Consider the following 18,992-nt stretch of genomic DNA (forward strand, 5'->3'; position numbering starts at 1 on the left):
GGTGCTGCACTTCAAAAGGGATGTGGCCAGCCTGGAAAGGGTTCAGAGGAGGCCACCCACTTGGTGAGAGGGCAGCAGGACAGGCCCTACCAGAAGAGACTGAGGGAACTGAACCTGTTCAGCCTCAGCAAGAGGAGGCTGAGGGGGGACCTGGTGGCTGCCTACAAACTCATCAGGGGAGATCAACAGCAAATAGGCAGAGCCCTTTTCTCCCCAGCACCACCTGGGGTGACAAGGAACAATGATAATAAGCTGATGGAGAATAGGTTTAGGTTAGAGATCAGAAGGCAATATTTTACAGTTGGTGGCCAAAATTTGGGACCAACTTCCCAGGGAAGTGGTCCTCACCCCTACCTTGGGCAAATTCAAGAGGAAGTTGGATGATCACCTGTCTGGGGTCTTGTGAACCCAGCATTCATTCCTGCCTGTGGCAGGGGGTCAGGCTAGATGATCTGTTTAGGTCCCTCCTGACCCTAGCTACTATGAAACTATGATAGGTCCGTCCATGTACTGGCAGTCAGAAGGAAGGGTTGCAGTAGAGGTGCTATAAAACATAACCAAAAGTGCCACACTAGGTGAAGCCACAAGTCTTTGAGGCTCAGTATTGTGTATTTCACAGTGGCAGAGAGCAGATATTAAGTGGCCACACTGCCCCATAACTTGGTGTCATCCGTGAACTTGGCCAGTGAGTTTTTCACCCCCCATCCAAATCATTGATAAAGATGTTGAAAAGCATGGACCCCTGAGGGACACCACTGGCCACTTTGCACCAGGATGACACAGATCTGTTCATGAGAACTCTTTGGGTCCTACCCTGTAGCCAGTTTCCCACCCACTGAACCATTGAGCAGCTGAGCCCACAATCTTTCATAGATGTTAGATGTTAGGGTCGGAAGGGACCTCAGTAGATCATCGAGTCCGACCCCCTGCATAAGCAGGAAAGAGTGCTGGGTCTAGATGACCCCAGCTAGATACTCGTCTAACCTCCTCTTGAAGACCCCCAGGGTAGGGGAGAGCACCACCTCCCTTGGGAGCCCGTTCCAGACCTTGGCCACTCTAACTGTGAAGAAGTTCTTCCTAATGTCCAATCTAAATCTGCTCTCTGCTAGCTTGTGGCCATTGTTTCTTGTAACCCCCGGGGGTGCCTTGGTGAATAAATACTCACCAATTCCCTTCTGTGCCCCCGTGATGAACTTATAGGCAGCCACAAGGTCGCCTCTCAACCTTCTCTTGCGGAGGCTGAAAAGGTCCAGTTTCTCTAGTCTCTCCTCGTAGGGCTTGGTCTGCAGGCCCTTGACCATACGAGTTGCCCTTCGCTGTACCCTCTCCAGGTTATCCGCATCCTTCTTGAAGTGTGGCGCCCAGAATTGCACGCAGTACTCCAACTGCGGTCTGACCAACGCCCTATAGAGGGGAAGTATCACCTCCCTGGATCTATTTGTCATGCATCTGCTGATGCACGATAAAGTGCCATTGGCTTTTCTGATGGCTTCGTCACACTGCCGGCTCATGTTCATCTTGGAGTCCACTAGGACTCTAAGATCCCTTTCCACCTCTGTGCCACCCAGCAGGTCATTCCCTAGGCTGTAGGTGTGCTGGACATTTTTCCTCCCTAGGTGCAGCACTTTGCATTTCTCCTTGTTGAACTGCATCCTGTTGTTTTCTGCCCACTTGTCCAACCTATCCAGATCTGCTTGCAGCTGTTCCCTGCCCTCCGGCGTGTCCACTTCTCCCCATAGCTTTGTGTCATCTGCAAACTTGGACAGAGTACATTTGACTCCCTCGTCCAAGTCACTGACGAAGACATTAAAGAGTATCGGTCCAAGGACCGAACCCTGCGGGACCCCACTGCCCACACCCTTCCAGGTTGAGACCGACCCATCTACCACGACTCTTTGGGTGCGACCCTCTAGCCAATTCGCCACCCACCGGACTGTGCAGTCATCCACATCACAGCCTCTTAGCTTGTTCACCAGTATGGGGTGGGATACCGTATTGAAGGCCTTCCTGAAGCCTAAGTATACGACATCCACCCCTCCTCCTGTGTCCAGGCGTTTCGTAACCTGGTCATAGAAAGAGACTAGGTTGGTCAGGCACGATCTGCCCGCCACAAACCCATGCTGGTTTCCCCTCAGCATAATTTGCCCTGCCAGGCTCTCACAAATGTGAGCCTTGATAATTTTTTCAAAGACTTTGCCAAGGATGGAGGTGAGACTGACTGGCCTATAGTTGCCCGGGTCCTCCTTCCTTCCTCCCCTTTTTGAAAATGGGGACCACGTTGGCCCTTTTCCAGTCTTCTGGGACTTGGCCCGTGCGCCACGAGCATTCGAATATTCCCGCCAGTGGCTCTGCAATGATGTCGGCCAGTGCCTTCAGCACCCTCGGATGGAGCCCATCCAGCCTGCCGACTTAAAGGCATCCAGTTCTTCCAAATGACTCTGCACCACCTCAGGATCTATGTATGGAAGTCTGGCGCCTTGCTGCTGCCTCTCTACAACCCCAGTGAGAGACTTGTCGTGCCCCTCGCTTAGGAACACTGAGGCAAAGAACTCGTTGAGGAGTTCAGCCTTGTCCCCCCTATCTGTCACCAATTGTTTCTGCCCATTTAGCAGGGGTCCTATTCTTCCCTGGGCCTTCCTTTTACTCCCAATATATCTAAAAAACAATTTCTTGTTGTCTTTTACTTGGGTTGCCATCCTCAGCTCCATGGTAGCTTTGGCCCACCTAACTGCCTCCCTACAAGCACGAGCAGAGGAGGTATATTCATCTTTGGTGATCTCACCCTGTTTCCACTTTTTATGTTCTCCCCTTTTGTCCCTTAGGCTGCCCTGGATTTCTCTGGTCAGCCATGGAAGCCTCCTGGCCCCTTTCCCTCTTTTGCCTCGCTCGGGGATCGTCTTGATTTGTGCCCGAAGGATCGTTTCCTTTAGGCACAGCCACCCTTCTTGGGCTCCCATCCCATCAAAACTCCTGCTCTGCAGTGCTTCCTTGACTAATCGCCTGAGTGCATTGAGATCAGCTTTCCTAAAGTCTAGCACTTTCACCCTACTAGTTCCCTTACCCACTCGCCGTCTTATGTTGAATTCTATTATAAGGTGATCGCTGTCTCCCAAATGGCTACCGATCTGGAGGTCCCCTATCATGTCATCTCCTGTTGCCAATACCAGATCCAGTATGGCATTCCCCCTAGTGGGACCGTGTACCTCCTGTGTCAGGTGGAGGTCCTGTACACAGGTTAGAAACCTGCGTGAGCGATGGGACCTTGCTGTCTGCGTCTCCCAGCAGATGTCCAGGTAGTTTAGGTCCCCCATGACTACCGCCTCTTTAGCTTTTATGGTCTCCGAGAGTTGCCTCAGGAGCCCCGCATCTATTTCTTCCCCTTGATGTGGGGGTCTGTAGCAGACCCCTACCACCAAATCCCTTTCTCCTTGCCCCCCATGTAGCCTAACCCACAATCCTTCTACTTCCTCAACCTTGGATTCTGTCTTGATGAGGGTTGATGTATATTGCTCACTGACATAAAGTGCAACCCCCCCCCCCCTTTCTTCCCCGACCTGTCCTTTCTATACAATCTATAGCCCTCAATATGTACCGCCCAGTCATGGGATGAATCCCACCAGGTCTCTGTTAGCCCCACTAAGTCATAGGTGTTTAGTGCAAGCAGGAGTGCTAATTCATCCTGCTTGTTCCCTATGCTCCTAGCATTAGTATATAGGCACTTGAGCCCTGCGACTGGTGCCTTTGCTGCCCTCCCGCTCCGAGTCCCAAGGGGCCCATTGTTTCTTACCTTCTCGTTTCTTACCTGTGCAGTAGTGCTGGTCTCCCCATGGCTTTCAGGTTTCCAATGCTCTCTTTCTTCAGGCTGGGCTGTCCCTGTGGGTGCCACATGGTTTGGTGGTCCACAGCTTCCCCCGCCCTCATACTCCCCTCCCCCCGACAAGCCTAGTTTAAAGCCCGCCGGAGGAGATCCGCCAACCTAGTAGAAAACACATGCTTACCTTTTGGGGGACAGGTGAAGCCCATCCCAGCTGAGCATGTCCCTTGTTGTGATGTGCGGGTCATTGTCCAGGAAGCCGAAGCCTGCCTTGAAACACCACTGCCGAAGCTGCCAGTTGGTCTCTCTGATGCAGATCTCCTGCCGTCTTCCTCGTCCGGTCACTGGTAGGATGGAAGAGAAAACCACCTGGGCACCGAACTCCTCCAGCACGCCACCCAGAGCACAGTAGTCCGCCATCAGGTGATCGGGGGTTCTCCTGGCCGCATCATTAGTACCCACATGGACTAGGACCATGGGGTAATAATCGGTGGGCTTGATCCTGGCCTGGATTACCGCCGTCACATCCTGAATCTTTGCTCCAGGGAGGCAGCATACCTCTCGTGCCGAGGGGTCCTGGCGACAGATGGGTCCTTCCGTACCTCTCAGGATGGAGTCGCCTATGACGAGCACTCGTTGCCTCCTCCTCTGGGTCCTCGTGGATCTCTTGATCTGTTTGGAGTGTGAAGAACGTGGTGTTTCTTCTTGCCCAAGGGTTTCCTCCTCCCCTTCCATCTCCTGCAGGGTTGCCAGGGCCTCGTACCTGTTCACCAGTCGGACTGGAGAAGCTGGTACCGGTTCGCTGCGAGCTGCTCTGGTCCTGGCTGTGACCGTCTGCCACTCTGCTGTGGAGGGTATTCCCCGGGGTGCTTCTTCCTTTGGTGCCTGGGCCTGCAGGGAAAGGAAATAACTATCAATTTCATCCTCCGCCTCCCTGATCCCCCCTCAGCCTGCTAACCTCCTCCTGGAGCTCCCTCACCTGCGCCTCCAGAGCCCTAAGACGGGCACCTGCCGGACAGGTGTGGGGGCCCCCAATCTCTGCTCCCCCCGGCCCTGCTGGGGATCCCCCACAGGCCAGGAGGTAGGGGGACATCAGCTCCCCCATGGGCTCGGTCTGGGTGGAGGCCTCAGACCTGCCCCGGGTAGCCTTGTCCCCCTGGGCAGAGGCCCTAGCAGCACTCCTCGTAGACACCATTCTATAAGCTGCTGTTTGTAGACCTGTGCAGTGTCTACACCCTACCCCTACAGGAGTCTCACTCCTGGCCCTCCCGGCCTCCCCGCTGGCGCGAACGCCTGCTCAAACGCTGGCGTGCTCTTACAGAGCGTGCCTGTTTGCGCGATCTGTTCGCGCCGCGCGGCTCGGGAGCACGGCTCCCTACCGGCTTAGCTACATGGGACCCGGGGGGCTTCCCCTCCGGATCCGGCTCAGCTGCGCCGGGTCCCTCCGCCCCACTTACCTTCGGGGAATCAGCTGCTGCTGCCCCCGCTGCCGATTCCTCTGTTGCTGCTGCCGCCGCCGCCTCCGGTCAGTTGGTTGGTAAAAGGGCACACGTGCGTGCGGGACACACGTATGTTGCCTCCTCTCCTTCCCGCTGCTGGTTCCCGAGAAAATCTTCCAGTTTTGCCACAAGGATATCGTGGAATACTAGATCAAAAGCCTTTTGGAAGTCAGGTATATAACATCTACCTTGTCTCTCATCTCCAGATGAGATCCTTCTGTAGTTCTTTGGTCAGCTTTGTTTTTACTGTCCGGCACACTGTCCTCCAGAAACTTGGCCATCTCACTGTACTCCCCCACTCCACCTTTTTCCTAATAATTTATGAATATATTAAACATCTCAGACCCTGTGTGGGGGGACACCATACTATTTACATTCCTCCCTCATGAGAGCTGAATACTTTTGTTTCCTGTCTTTCAGCCAGCTACTGATCCAAATGTGGATTTTGCCTCTATTGCCCCAAAACGCATGTTTCACTTGGAGCCTTTGTGGGACTTAATCAAAAGCTTTCTGAAGTTCCAGGTCTGCTATATCAAGTGGGTCACCCTGATCCACATACTTGTAAAGGCCTCAAAAAACTCTAATAGCCTGATGGAGCATGATTTCCTTTACAAAAAGCCAGGTTGACTCTTTTTCACTGGCTAGTCCTGTCTATCCACGTGATGGATAATCCTGTATTTTAATTAGTTTCTATCAATTGACCAGGAACAGAAGTTCAGCTCACCAGTCTATAGTTCCATGTCGAACCCCCTGTTGAGCCCCCTTTTAAATGGCAAAATCCATATACAGAGTTTCTACCTCCAGAAGTTCCCCTTACAAGTGGGAGATCATTTAGTGGCTGGAATTGCCAGATTTAGGACCACTTTGTGTCAATACCGGGCGCAAAGCACCTCTCTAGTTAAACACTGGGGACCTAGATTTGTATGATAACATTCACAGTGGAGGCTTACCAACTCTTGCGGCCAGAGATGGAGGTTAGACATTAGTATGTTTCCACACTTTACTTAGGATCTTACTAGTTTTGAGATTTTGCTTTGGAGAAATATTCTGAATAAAATGAAAACTGTTGAATTAAAATAGCAGGCCTGAAATCCTGGTTGTATTCAAATCCATGATAATTTTCATTGACTTCAGATAGAGCCAGTATTTAATTCTGTGTGCTTTTTTGAAAATAAATTTCTTCATTTTGGCAAAATATAATAATAACTCTAGACTGTGAAAACTGAGAAGACATTTATTTTCACTGCCTCAGTACAAGTAGTAGATTAATAGACTTCTAGGTAACTTCAGGTCTGGGTCTCCTGCTTTAGTTCCATCCTGGCACAGGCAGTAGAGCTGGCAGTGCTTTAGGATGCATGCAAACAGCATGATGTTAGCTGTGCCTGCAGACCTCTAGCCGTATCTTACTTTCCTAATCTTCTTAATGTTTTGTATACAGATGTTTAAAGTTGTAGTTAAGTGCTTTTTTGGCTATGCAAGCATGTGTGTGTAATTCACTTGCCACAAAATCCATGTTTGACTCTAGACAAAGATGAACAGCCAGAGATTTAAGTTCTGGGGGGAAAGATTTCTGTGTTTTGAAGATTTTTTTTCTCTCTAGAAAAATGCTGCTCTGATGTTGATGTGCTAAGATTTAATTTCTGTTAGCTTTTGAATGTCCAACAAATTCTGATTAATCCATCCTATTGCAAGTTCTCAGACTATATGCCTCTCCCATCTATGAATATATTCAAATATAGGTAGGTATAGTGTAGGAAACAATGCATTCGTATAGCTAGTTAGGTGGAATATTACTGCTATTTCCATGTGTCCATTATTTATATAAACTCCACCTTAAATCACTGGGTTCTAAATCTTGTCTGTATCTTTCTATATAAGTCTGATCCAGTAAATTGCTCTTTAATAATGAAGCTGACATGGTGTCCTGAATATAAAACTTACCTTCATTATTATTGTTTTCTTTTTTGGTATCTCATAGTGTAGATAAGTAAAGCTGTCTGACAAAGCGAAGATAGCAGTGAAAATTATTAGAAGAGAGATTTACCAGGAATTATGAAAAGATCTGTAGTTAAAGGCTGAAGACACGGGATGGCCTTACATTTACATGCCATATAATATTTTGCAAGATGGTGCTTTTCACCCTGAAAGTTCCCAAATGTCTTGCATATATAACAAAGATTTACACCCTTGAACATGCAGACACCTGAACAGAGGAAGCCATTAATACAACATATAACAATAAGGAGGAAGATGTTGGGCAGTAGTGTCAGGACACTTCTCACCACACCCTTTTTTTTTTTAAGAAAGTGTGTGTTTTGCTGAGTTATGATCATGAATGCAAGTTAAAGGCAGGTAAATATTTACTTTTTAGTTCAGGCTATGTGTAGCCTTAGTATATCTCTTTGGAACCAAATATGTCCATCTCCCCTGTATAACTTAAAACCCAGACTTTGGCAATACCCTGATGTATGTGAAATGGCACCATCACTCCCACTCATACCCTTATAATGTACCTGAGGTTGTTGGTATGCACAGCAGTTTGTCTTGGTTGTTATAATTTTGATAAAGAGAAAATGCCTTCCATTGTTGTATGAGGCCCATTTGTGCTATGTGTAGAACCAGAGAAGATACTATAATGGGGTCTTGAGCTTGCTTAACTCTGTACAAATACCAGTTAAGTGAACACTTCTCCCTCCCGTCTCTTAATAGATTTATGTAATCCTGAATAGCATTTCTGCTGAATGAAACCCTTGCATACCATATTTTTCTGTGCATGCATAAGAAGAAAAAAGTGTATGTGTATGTCGGCGGAGTACCTTTTGTTCTGCCATCAGAAATAATCTCAATTTTTGTGAATGTATCTTTACTAGCCCTTGAGTTGATTTTAAGAGATAAGTCACCTAGCACTCCATTAGTACTTGGAAGATTATAAACCTCAGATTTAGTTGAGGATTAGTAAATTGGAGAGCATACATTATTGAGCCAGGCTTAGGACCATGATTGTCTCTTGAATCATTTTCATTAGGGCTTTATTCAAAGATAGGTTGAATTGCATAACAATGACGTTTCAGGGGAATCTGGCAGGAATTTTTCTTTCATTTCTTCCCCCCACCTCTGAAAATGTTATTTTTGTTACTCCAGTTTCTAACATGCAGCATGATTCAAAAAGCAGTAGCTCAGCTGTGTGATAGCTGATTTCAGATGCTGCATCTGAACACTGACTGGTGGTGCGCTGAAAGAGGCAGAATGCGATACAAGAAATACATAACTATTCTAGAAGCAGCAGTTGGCATTACCCCACTTAACAAAAGAGAACTGCTTCCTGAGGGGAGACATGCGAACCTTTGGCAGCATCCAGGGTGAGTGTTGCGTGTTAGGTGAATGAGTAACTGCAAATGACAAACATTTACCTTGAAACTATGCATAGAGATAGGAAGTTGTACTATTTTGGAGGGCGAAACGGTGTTATGACAGAGCAGATGTAGAATTTAGTTTCTTTTGGAGATATGCTTGTGGTATCCTTGGCTAGCATTGCTGCTTGCATGGTGACTGGAAGTGTTGGCTGTTAACACTTTGTGCAAACTTCTGATTTAAGAATTGAAAAGAGAAGCTCCTGCACCTTCCCTGCAATGGCAAGTTAAATGGGCATCTTGCAGCCTGATTTCTCCATTTATTTGTTACCATGGTAAATATTTAAAACTTATTTCTTAGCATTTGTTTCAGAAATCTAGCAACATCTAGAGAAGAAAATATTTATTTCTTCAGTACTTTTGTCATTCTTTGTTTACTGAAAAGCAAAAGTCTCTTATATTTAAGATAAGCTTTATTTCCAAGAACAACATTCATTTACTAAAAGGACAGTAAATTAAACTCTTTTGAGTTGCAATGAAAAAGACTAGCAAAGCGTATGGCAAACTGAACAAAAGAGAGAGAGAGAACCCTGGATTGTCTTTGGCACTGATGAGTTAAATATATTTTAGAAAAGAATTGTGTTGACAGTAACTCTGGTTTAGTTCTCTGTTAAGCAGGATTTTAAAAATCCTCCTTTTCTCTGTTCATGCTGTTTTTCTTTTTTGTGCATCACTCCAGCTAAGCAATGTAAATAGACTAGCTATTTAGACTAAACAGACTAGAATGTAAATAGACTAGATATTTATTTCATAGTTTCTAATCACATTCCCCACTAGCATGTTGTACAATTTCTACCATGAATGCTGCAGAAGAATGCAAAACCTACACTTGGAATAAAATTTGACACAACAGTGTCCCTTTTATCTGTGTCTATGCTGAGCTTTCCTAGAAATGTAGCTCTCTTGACAGCGGTGGTTGTGGGAACACCAGTGTGTATACAAGGCACATAGTTTCATCATGTCATACAATCCTATTGAGACTGGGTTTAGGCAGTGTACTTCTGCTAGGAGATACCAGCACCTTTATTGACAGTAGAGCTCGGCTACCTACATTGGGGTTGCTGTTGTGGTACTAAGCAGCAGTAAGAAATTTAAGGCCCTTTGCAGGTAAGGGCTTCAACTAGACCTTTAGGTCTGGGACAGACGTTGCGTAAATGTTAAGTCCAACGCAGTTGAGCCTGATGCTACATTCAACCAGGCTTATCTCAGACTGGTTTCAGACATTTCAAACTGGTTTACGTGCACTGATCATCTGTTCTGTTACAGGTTTAAACCAGTTTCTGATCACTTAAACCAGTTTGTGTGTAAAGTCTGTCCCTAGCCTTAGGACACAGGTTGTCTCTTGGCAGGGATCCTCCCTGCAATGTAGAGTCGACCAATAATAGAATTGCACACACTGTAATTTTTCCTCCAGTTGTTTCACAACTGTACCTACAGGCGTATCTGTTTGAGTTTTGCAGCCACTCCTTACTCCCTGATAAAAGATTGCGTGGCTGCTCTGAATGTGCTGCCCAGCCGTGCTGGAATACACATTCTTCCTGTGGTTCTCTCTTCTCTTGGAATGTGTTTGTTCTCCTGAGAAACAATTTTAAGTGCAGCTGACTTTGGTAAGAAGCTAACTAATTAGGAGAGGGAAATCATGTACACCTGATAGAAAATTTACATCTTTGAATACTTGACATGCCTCTACAAGCGTGCCTTAGCTAGTATCAAATTGCAGCTGGCTATGTCTTTTCCACATGCTGTTTGCCTTTCTTTCCAGAAGCATTTATCATGCATCTCCACTCCCCCCACAGGAGTCGGGCATGATGCCAATGTTACTAACTTTAAATTACAAACTTTTTTAAATGCATGTTGAGCTGAAAGTGTATTTAAAACTTTGCTTTAGTCTTTTAAAACAATCCTGATGCACTTAAATGTGCCCTGGAGAATTAAAGTCAGAATTAGTTGTTACTACAGTTTGGGGCATGACTGTGAAGCAGATGATTATTTGTTTCAAGTAGTGGCTGTCCTAATGTTCTTCAGCTGCAAGTTAATAAATCTGTGGGCAGGTTAATATCATTTTTAAATCAAACAGTTATATATATATTTTATTCCAGTGGTTAAGATTCTGGGTTGGGGGAATCCCACCATATAACAATTCTTATACACATTTTTTTCCACATTTCTTTGGGGATTTAATTTTTTTTATCACACTTTGCTTAAACATCTAACTAAAAACAAACTATCATATTATGTGCTATCAACTCTAATATTATCACATGGCTGAGAGCTAATAAAAATAATCAAAATGAAAAAATCAAGCATGATTCTTAAGTGGGGGTGTGAAGAAATCCACTGTATTTTGATCATGTATTTATTTTTGTTTCAAGATAAAGGGCATTAGTCCACTTTTTTTTTTCTCTTGACCATTCTTATTTGTTTTATATGCCTTTGGGGCTTTTATAACAGCTGACCTCTTCATAGGGAGCCAAAAGGACAGTTATGATGTTTTGTTCTTGTATAACTCTTGTGCTACTTCCCGGAATAAGTCATAGGGTGTGTGCAATCTGTAACAATAACATTGACACTTGTCCATAATGCATGTTTTGCTACTCTTTGAAGGCAATCAAGCACACACCACAGTGTTCTCTTGTCCTGCAGCTACAGAATTAAACCATGACTAAAACAATACTTCCCCGACTCTTGAGGAATGTTCTTGTGCTGGAGGGGCAGCAAGGAGGAAAGTACAAGCCACCAGTGAATTTTAGGCCTAAAAAGTATTCATGTTAAAATGGGGTTTGAGAGCAGTAAATAACACCAAAGAGATTTGTCTTTTGAATATCTTTTTTATAAATCTGGTACCTCAACATAGGGCTTTAACAGGGTGGGATGAAACACTATAAAGTTACATCAAGAAAACAACATGGTTTCAAAATTAAAATAAAAAGCTTAAGGACTTATTTAAATTATGTCACCCTGTTTCTTGTTAGCTAGACATGGCGATTTTTAACCAGGAGGGTGTATAAATAACAAATCCATATACAGGAACAAAGATCAGGGGGTTCATCTCTGCCAAATCACTGTTAACTAAACAAATCATTTTTTGAAAAATGCTCTCAAGAGGAAGGTTGGCTTTATAGTTAATGCATAGCACCAGGAGGTACAGAATCTGGATTCCATTTTCATTTCTGTCATAGACTTCCCTGGCCAAGTCACTTTGTCTTTATATGCTGCCTTATGTAGTAGATACGTGTATTCTCTTTCTACCAATGCATGTCTATCTTGCCTACTTAAACTGGAATCTTGTCAGGAGAAGGGTCTATCCCTTACTATGTGTTTATACAGTGGCTACCACAGTGGGACTTTGAACATGGTTATGGTTGTAATTATTATTATTTTAATGCTAAGTGTCCTTTTCTGACACTATTTCCACTTCATATCCAGGCACAGTTTTAAGCATGTTGAACTGATTTAGAAGGAATTGAATACATTTCCCTTTCTGATGGAATTCAGTATTGCAGGCTTCAGAAGTACCCTTCCTGCTGCTGCTTAACTTCAATAGGATTTTCTCTTGCAGGGAACAGGCTACTGCACTACCATCCCCTTGTGAGTGGGACTGGGAGCACAGTTCTACCTCCAGCTCCAAACGTTTCACTGGAAACAGACAGAGAGCATTAAAAATCAGCATCCCTCACCAGGTATGAATTAACAGGCCCACAAGGTCAGCTAGAACCAGTCCTCCACCTGAAACCTGTAAAACAGTGTGGCTACTACATGCCAATTTGTTAATCATTCCTTTGGCTGTGGATTTATCCAGCTGTGTTCTTTAGCCACTGATGTGAGTAGATGGAATCCCAGGGAAATTGCATAGCAATCAAGAATGAGTTCACACTGGTATACTAAATGCTTGGTAATGCATAATACGAGGTCTCTGATGTGGATGCTTCTGCAGAGAACCAAGTGGGTTGCTGACATCATGCAAAAATAATAAAACATTGAATGGGATTAATTCATGTCTGAAGTGTTTAGGAGCAAAACTATATTTAGTCTGTGTTATTTTTTTCAGCGAACATAAATATTGAGTGCACGTGTTGAGGATAAATAAACTATTTTATCTTTAGCAGAATCTGACTGTAAATTACTCAGTTACTGAATCAATGATGGAATAAAATATCTGCATAGAGAGGCTTTTTGCTGCATAATTTTTTTCCTTAATACATGATTCAGGTAAATATAATCTCTTTTGCAAATTTAAAATATTTTGCTTTTGAAACCTTGCCTCTGGTAGTTTTTGGAGAGAGTATCGAATGAACGTTCAGCTTGATTGTAAATGTAATAAATACAGTAACTCTGAAGGAGCGTAAGCAATAGCATCTTCGTAACTGATAACACTAGCATGATTCATGGTGAAAATTAATTTGTACCTCGGCTAAAAAGGTAATTGGTGCTCTTAGAAACATGGATGCTTACTATATGCGCTAAGCCAGGGGCAAGCAATTATTTCAGGTGGAGGGCCACTTACCCAGTTTTGGCAGGCTGTTGAGGGCCGCATGGGTAGCCCCACCCCTTGACAGGTGCCCTGCCCACTGGTCACCATCTTGGGACCAATGTTCCAATGTCTTGGGACCAATGTCCCAGGGCCAGCACTGGTGGGGCCCAAAGCGGGGCACAGGTTGGCAGGGGTCTGTGGAGCCAGGCTGGGCTGCACCAGCAGGGAGAGGGGGGAGCTGGCCCGGCTCCATAGAGCCCCTGCCAGCTGGGACCCCAAGCTCCTGCCACCCTGCTCTGGGCCCTGCCGGCACTGGCCCCGGGGCACTGATGCGGGCCCCGTGCTCCCGCTGGCTCCCCGCCCACTCACTCCCAGCGCCTGCCCAGCCCCACGGTACAGGCAGGGGGCAGTGCACAGCCCCAACCCCCCCGCTTACCAACAGGGGAGAAACTGGTGCTGAGTGTGAGGAAAAGCGGCCCCTCCCCCACCTCATGGCCAGTGCTCCCTGCTACAGCTGCTTGCAGCCCACGCGGGGCGGTCTGGAGCAGGCACAGGCAGCCCCATGCGGGCTGTAAGCGGCTACAGCACGGGACGCCAGCCACAGGGCAAGTGAGGGGCTGCTTTTCCCTGTGCTTGTCACCAGCTCATAAGCCAGCCCCACTGCCAGCCTGGGCCCCATGCTGGCTCGGCTCACCTGTCAGGGCTGTGTGCAGAGGCAGCAGCTGTGGCCTCCCTGCTTGCCGCACTGGACACTGTTGGCTGCTGCTGCCCGCCCAGAGCTCATGTGCTGGGCAGCCCACAGGTGGCAGTGGCAAACACTGCCCGGCGCAACAAGCGGGGGGACTGCAGCTGCTGTCTCGAAGCGCAGCCCCGATGGGTGAGTCCGGAGCCACGTGGGGCCCAGGCTGGCAGTGGGGCCGGCTTACAAGGTGGTGATGATCGTGGAGGGGAGGGGGAAGTGGCCCCTCACCCACCCCATGGCCGGTGCCCTGCACTGCAAGCACTCGCATCCTGCCTGGGGCTGCCTGTGCCTGCTCCAGACAGCCCCGTGCAGTCTGGGAGCAGCTGCAGCAGGGAGTGCTAGCCACGGGGTGGGGAGGGGCTACTTTCCTCCATACCAGGAAGGAGCCTGGGGAAAAACTGAGCGCGGGGGGGGGGGGAAGCAGCCCCTCCCTTGCCCCATGGCCAGCGCTCCCTGCTGCAGCTGCTCGCAGCCTGCGCAAGGCTGTCCTGAGCAGGCACAGGCAGCCCCAGCTGGACTGCGAGTGGCTGCAGCATGGGGCGACGGCCATGGGGCGGGAGAGGGGTGCTTTTCCCCCCTGCGCTCAGCTTTTCCCTGGGCTACATTTCCCTGGGCTCCTTCCCTGCTGGGGACCTCCCTACCCTTCCCCCCCACCTTCCTCCTTACCCCTTACCTGCAGTTCTGGCGTGGGGCAGCCACGTGGTCCCAGGCCAGAAGCTCTTCCTGGGGCTTCTGGTGGGGCTGGGCGGGCCCTGCTGTTGTGGGAGTTTGCTGGGCTTCCTCTGGGTCCTACTGCCCTTGGTTTCTGTCATTTTTGACAGGAACCAAAGACAGAAATGCTAATTTTCTAAATTTTTTAGGGGCCTCGCAGGCCAGATCCGGCCCACGGGCCATATTCTGCCCACCCCTGCGCTAAGTAGTCAATCCACCATGCTCTTGAGGATAGCATATTGTTCACCAAAGCTCTGATTTTGTCCAGTTTTAATATTCTGGAAACTAAACTAGATGACATGAGACGACAGCCTTTCCTTTAAAGCCCCAAGATTAAAATGATGTCGGAGAGATGTCAGGAATATTAGCTTTGTCTGAGCTGGGTACTCTGACACGAGAATTTCCATCAATACTAACAATGATTTAGTGCAAACTAGTGGGACCTTTGTTCTGCTTTCTGTCAGTATCCCTAACAAAGCTACTGATTGCTTAGAAATGTTGTACCATTTAAAATGGGTAAAGAGCTTTGACATGGATGTCTTGAGCTCCTGTTGCTACCTTCCCACTTTATCTTTTCTTGGGGGAGAGGGGGGCTTGGCCAGGTGTATTGGAGAGGGAGATTAGAAGAACAAAAATGCTGATCCTTTGTAGCTTTGGAAGCTAGCTGTTAACTATTAAGCTTTTATTCAAGGAAAGGAACAGGCTTTTGGTGAAGGAGTAGGAGGGAAAGCGATCTCTTGCTGTTTTCCAAGAAATGGAGAAAATATTCTTCGCAACAACTGAGAGAAGGAAAAGTAATGTGCAGTGCACATTAAGAATATGATCATGTTTTGTTCTTAGCTATGCGAGCCAAGATGCAGTCTCTGCCTTCAGTAAAGCATCTTTTTGTTCTTTTTACATTGTTTTTTCTTAGTGAATTTTAATTCCCAAAGCCCCAAGTGTCATAGTCAGTTCAGCTGAATTAGTGGGAGTTGCTTTAGACAAGACCCAAATGACTAGGATAATTTTATTCATTAATATGATAGTTTAAATAAAATGCATCTAGTAATTGGAGCATTGTCTACAGTAGGGCCTATCAGCAGTTTTACCTGAGTTAGTAAAACTGAGGGAGGACTGGTTTGTGTCTGATTCTCTAGTGTGGTATGTACTAGGTAAGATCGTTCTGAATGAAAAGGCTGCAATGGGATCTCCTCTGCTATAGACAAGATGGTTGTATCCTGGTGCTTTCATCTTCCAGGGCAAGGCAGGCAGTGCTTTCTTGCCATCCTTTCTTTTTTTGGTGGGGGGGAAAGGGGGTTGGAGATGGCAGAAAAGTACAACTATAATTTTCACCCTAAAAAACAGAATAGCAAGGAGGAAAGAGAGGCAGAGTTGAAAAGTAGGTTTAGTGCTGTTAGGGACTGCTAATAACTGATGGGACTTATTTTGCTTCATTTGCAGGTGGTCTTTGAAATAACTTTTAAAAACAAACAAACAATTTAGCTAATATTGTATGTCATGTGCTTTCTGTGTTTCCTTCCACTTGAGAACAGGGTCTTTGTTTCCTCTTTATCATATTGCCTTATTCTGTTTGTGACCAAAAACTAATCGCAGAGGAGAAGTGTTTGAAGTGGGTTTTATTTGCTTGCTGTTTGTTTTTGTTTCGATGTCATAGGGGCTAGACTTGGAGTTAGAGAAGCAGTAATGGAAGCTAATAAATTAGAATCTTTGGCTCCTAATGGTTTAGCAGATGTGTGCATAGTCAAGAAGTGTGGAGAAAAAATAAAGTGAGATGCACAGAGCAAGCAAAACAATTTTGAAGGGAATATTTCCATTAAATGTCTTATCTAAACCAGTCAAATTACAGACAAAACATCTTTTAATGTACACTGAATAAGCCCTTTTTAAGGATTTCTGAGAAAAGCAAGCATGTGATCATTGTGGTTTTGAAATTGGTCCCCCTCTTAATCAGAATATTGAGAATTGCAGTGTATTCAATAACGATAGCTAGTGTGTTTCATTATTAGATCTCAATACTCTTTCCAAAAAGACCTAGTACTATTATCTCCATTTTGCGGGTGGGAAAACTGGGCTGAAGAATATACTGTAAAATGTTCCAGTTTAACACAAACAATGTGGGACATCATGCTGGGACCTGTAGTATGCAGATTGCATCTCTATATTAAAGATAAGGACAGCTGCTGTATGATATATGTTTTAGGTGGAATAAGTGAGGCATTTGGCATTATGCAGTTTACCTGTTTTAGCCATTCCTGCACTAGATTATGCTCAATATCTCCTCAGGCTCCAAATTGCTATACAGATAGTGAGATGTTTGAACTTGATTAATCCTTTAAGGTTGGACAAACTGTTTTGGGGTTTTCTTTTGTTTACCATCAGCTTGCAAATAATATGTTGCCTAATATACGCTACTTAACAATGTAATATTGTTGAAAAAAAATTTTTTTAGCACCTTTTTCATCAGAAGATATCAAGCTTATTGTGTGGCATGTAATTTTACAGAGACACATTTTACAGAGACACATAGATGATAAATGAAATGCCTAAGGTTGTGTGGGAAATCTGAAGAAGAGCTGGAAATGGCATTCCTATTTTCTGGACCACGATTATCAAAAGTGTGATACCTAAGATCAGTTTCTACATCTGTTTAGACACTGCAATATCTGGCCTAACTTTCAATAGTACTGAGCTCCCACCATCTCTTAATGAAGTCAAAATCTAATCCCCTTATTTTGCTAATACATAGTACTGCCTAGTGCAATCAATTTACTTCATAAATATACTTAACTATAATTGTTAGAGAAGCCAGTGAGTTGCAACACAAAAAATAGCCACTTTGCTTGGATTACTGCAACCTGCTGCTGTTGGCAGAACTATTTGTGCATGCATGCTTATGTTCTGATTATTGTAAATTATACAGCCCTGAGTGTTCCTCTTCCTGAAGTTGATAGTTGCACAACTGCTTCATTCACAATAACGTTTGATAATTAGTGGAAGACATTTTTTCTTCGCTTCACTGACACATGATGCACCAAGTAATCTGGCCAAATTACTGCAGCACAGAATGTAAATTAGAAAGTAAATTGAAGCTGATTGTAAGCAAACAATGTCTACTTTGATTATTTAAACTAGAACACACAACATGTATTTATCAATTAAGCTATTTGCAGGCTTGTCAGATAGTTAAATAATGTTTATTTCTCCCCTGACTGAGAGTGATTTTAAAATATCACTCTGTGAAATGCCCATATACACACAAGAGTCACAGTGATGACTGCTTTGTCTTGCTTGGCATGTGAAACAATGATTTCATTGTTTAAACTGTGATTCATAGAGGTCACGTCTACACCCTTTACAGCAGACAATTAGAATACTTTGAATGCTGTTTCCACACTTGCATAACCTTTTACCACTGCAGTATTTCATATAACATTGGAATGTAAGTGTTCCCATTTAACCATTTTCACAGTTAGGTTATGTGCCAGCAGGGCATTCAATTCTGCTGCAGAAAAAGTACTCTCTCCTGCAGGCTTCCAGTGATTTGAGAACCTGACACTTGTGTATGTTGTCCAGCCTGGAAGCCATCTGTGGTTCTTGAGGTTCTGGATTATAGCTTTTATGGATCTAGGATTTTGACAAATTGAGGTGGGGTGCAGATAGTGGTACATCATCATATGTAACACAACACCTGTTTTCTTTAGTTAAAGAGAATCTAGAACATTTATTAATATGCTAGATGTCTAGTGCTGTTTTCTTCAGTTTAAGATCAAAGCAAAAACAAATTAACTTTATTGGAATGTGTACTACATTGCTAGCTTAATATTTTTTTATTTAAATGGCAAGGTAGGCAAAAATAGTCCAAAGATATTGTTTGATTAGTCCTCTAGTCATTAGAGTTAAACATACATCTCTTATTCTGATTTGTAAAATAAAATCTTGCTTTGTTGAGCATCTTCCCAGTGCATTCACTCTTCACTGGCAGTCATTTCCACATGTGCGTTCATATTCCTACATCTAAATTAAGGTTTTTAGCTAAAACTGAAAACAATCTTCAGGGAGAGAAATATCACTAGGAATACCTAATAGGAAAATTTCAAAAGAAAGGATAACTTGATTTAATGGAACATCAAAACCATTAAAGAGGAGAGAGGGCCATTAACACATGTGGAGTGAAGAAAAATTAGCAGCAGTCAGGTAGATTATAATGAGCCATGAAGTCAAATGACTCTGTCACTGCTGCCTGAATAAAAATGCTGTTCTCTCTCCCAGGCAGTTGGTTTTAAAGTTTGGGTGGACCAGGAATCAAAGCGCGGTGTAACTATACCATTGCACACCCCCCCCCTTC

The 18,992-nt window shown here is 45.0% G+C and overlaps 1 protein-coding gene across 3 annotated transcripts in view; it reads left to right on the top strand.

Moving 5' to 3' along the window:
• Positions 1-18,992, top strand: part of TJP2 (tight junction protein 2) — a 103,960-nt gene that overhangs the window by 11,828 nt on the left and 73,140 nt on the right. The window contains exon 2 of one of the 3 annotated variants that reach the window (XM_019478060.2): positions 12,283-12,403. The exons of 1 other annotated variant lie outside the window; for it this stretch is intronic. The gene's annotated coding sequence lies outside the window, so the exon portion shown is untranslated. Of the gene's footprint in view, positions 1-12,282; positions 12,404-18,992 lie in introns of those variants that run through there. One more of the 3 variants, XM_019478057.2, reaches the window with a different exon arrangement.

This window comes from Alligator mississippiensis, chromosome 3 (genome assembly GCF_030867095.1).
Source record: "Alligator mississippiensis isolate rAllMis1 chromosome 3, rAllMis1, whole genome shotgun sequence".
Lineage (NCBI taxonomy): Eukaryota > Metazoa > Chordata > Crocodylia > Alligatoridae > Alligator > Alligator mississippiensis.